At 37.5% G+C, this 2,744-nt stretch overlaps 1 protein-coding gene across 2 annotated transcripts in view; it reads right to left on the bottom strand.

Moving 5' to 3' along the window:
* LOC109961339 (poly(rC)-binding protein 3) overlaps positions 1 to 2,744 on the bottom strand; it is a 10,969-nt gene extending 8,225 nt beyond the window's left edge. For both annotated transcript variants that reach the window (XM_020602060.1, XM_020602053.1), the window contains exon 1: positions 2,584 to 2,744. The gene's annotated coding sequence lies outside the window, so the exon portion shown is untranslated. The remainder of the gene's footprint in view (positions 1 to 2,583) is intronic.

The following is a 2,744-nucleotide window of genomic DNA, read 5'->3' as shown; positions in this document are numbered from 1 at the left end:
TCATGAACCTGGTGTAAGCTGCATTGTGGAATCAGCCTGCGGCAGAAATGAAATAGATTCCTATTTGAACGTGTTACGGATCGTTACCTTAACAATGGTGAATGTAAAGTAAATGGAAAATGCTCCAAAGTTTGAACAGTGACTTTAATGCTGCTAAAGGGAGTCAAATTGCCTTTTAAGAATTTATCAGGGAACTGATGCTCTCTAAAGAGTTGTGGGCCATTGTTGTTCATCTTCTGATTGTGTAGCTGTGAAAGGGGGAAGATAAGCCTATCACTTAGTGTAATCTTCACATGGGACCATGTCTTTAATTCCAGCTTAACACAAGTTGTGCGACTTCTTCTGATCAGATAAGATACAAAGGAAGCCACTAGTGCTGTGGAGGCCTGAGGATCAAGTGATGTGTATGTGTGACTGTCTCTTAACATCGCAGTGACACCATGCAATGTCTGCTTGGATGTGGCCCCGTATCCAGCTCAGTGTATTTGCAGAACAAATAAAAAAGGTCTTGATGCAGTGTAGGCAGCTTATTGCACCTTAACACAGTGAAGACTGAGTGTATAAAGGGCCAAGGTCACCTTGTTTATTAGACCGTCATGGATCTCTGAGGTGCCGCTACCATTTACTTTTAACACCAGATTTGATAAAGATCAATGTCTGGTGGACAATGTACACTGAAACATCATTCAGTTGAAGCACTTGAAACTAATAAAAAACAAACCACATTTTATTTCCAAAAAAAGGAATTTAACAAGCAAACACTTGGACTTTGGACTGACTAAGCATTACCATGTGAATTTTCACCTAAAACCTGTTGGCTTCATGCAAATTGTAGATTTTCTTGCTGAGACCTTGGTGATGTCACAAGGTCAGAGGGAACATGATATCTTGCTATTGATGAAGGTGCATGAGGTGTGTCCAGTTAATGCAGCATTTAATTCAATCCTACAACTGTATGACATTCTTAAGGCATTAGTTAAACATTTTGGGAAATAACTCCAGTGGCCACTGGAGGAGTTACTACACCCAGCTGTGGATTTTGTTAGTATCAAACCCAAATAGGCTAGTTGTTTCTCTGTGTCCAGTCTTTATGATAAGCTAAGTTAACTGGGTGCTGGTGGTAGTTTAACAGATAGATATGAAAGTGGTATCAGTTTTCTCTAACATTTAATAAATATCTGTATTATTTATATAAGTATTAGTATTGAAATAAATAAACATTTTCAAAAATGTTGAAATATTCCTTTAATACATAACCAAAATCTCTGATACTCACACAAACCAATAAATGCAGAACTCTTTGCCGCCATTCCACAAATAAAAGCAAGACCAAATGTAATGATGATATCACAAGCATCAGTAATTATCAAATGAAATGTGGTAATATCAGCATGATAATGGCCAAATAAAACATGGTTAGCTGAGACACCTTTAAAATAAAATATTGTTAGTGTTGATAATACCAGCATGAGCTAGCTAAGGAACTAAATCCAAATGATATCATGAATAAGTGGTGTCTTACTTTTGACAGGACACACTATTCTCCTCACTTGTATCATTATAAAGTTACAGCAAATATATCAAATTAACAACAACATCTTTGTCTAATCCTATAGGCCAGGATTTGTTTAGTTAATGCTAAGACCCTTCTGACCCATTTCTGTCACCTTCAGTACATCAGGGCCCACTCAAGGCTTCCAAACAAAAACACTGGTGCACAGCAACAACCACCACAGAGTATACATGATAAAACAGATCATCTGAAGGAACCCAGCTCCCAGAGCACTGACAGGCAGATATGTGCTTCAAACAACAACAAAAACTTGGCATTAACCCTCAGGGAATAGGAGAACAGTGGGTAAGTGGATTACATTAAGGGTTCCACTTGAAAATACGTTAAAATGTCAGGGTAAAATACATTTTAAGCATTTTGAAATTTTTAATAAAAAAATTATTGTGTCTTCCACAGTTGAACAAAGCTCTTAAATAGACAGTAGCTTGAACAATTTTCCAAACATTTTGAAATGTCACATGTCAAATAATTGATCTTTTTCATAATAAAAGAATGCTACTAACCTAACACTAATCACTTCTAGATTATCTAATGTTCTATTTATAACCATCTGTGAGCCAGCACATATCAGACCATTAACATAGGGCCTTACAGTATGGCATTCCTCCCTCAGCACAAGGGTTGCAGTATTAGCAGATTCATCACATCTGACTTAACCTGATATTATTTCTAGCATGAACCATCTTTGAGATTAAGAGTGCAACAAATGCATTTACGACGCAGCAGAGTATAGAAAAACAGCCAGCTCAAAATAACTCAACCTACTGGGAGTCAGCAGCAGTGCATTAAAACACACCTTCACTTTTTTTGGTTCCTTTTATATAACCCAAAAAGGGAAACCAAATTAAAAGTTCAGAAGAAGCACTACAGCTTTCTTTCTAATGCACATATCACTGAAGTCTACAGCATTTTTACTAATAGAAACTGAGCTGTGAATAATGTGACCTGTCTCACCGTGCCTCACTGAGGAGCCTGTAACGCTACAAGAATGACTAGTATAAAGTACTTACCTTATATAGAAAATGGTTGTCTGTTTTGTTTCTGGTGTCTCTGAAATGAACAGCCCTTTGTTTTGTAGTCCATGTCCAATGTTTGTCCCCTTTGTTGTCAGTTATCCTCAGAGTGGACAGATGGCTCCCTGTGCCCTCAGACCAACTAGAACAGAGGCTGG

Source organism: Monopterus albus, unplaced genomic scaffold (assembly GCF_001952655.1).
Source record: "Monopterus albus unplaced genomic scaffold, M_albus_1.0 scaffold3.1, whole genome shotgun sequence".
Classification (NCBI taxonomy): Eukaryota; Metazoa; Chordata; class Actinopteri; order Synbranchiformes; family Synbranchidae; genus Monopterus; species Monopterus albus.
Note: the sequence above shows the minus strand (reverse complement) of the source record. Positions and strands in the feature narration are given on the sequence as shown.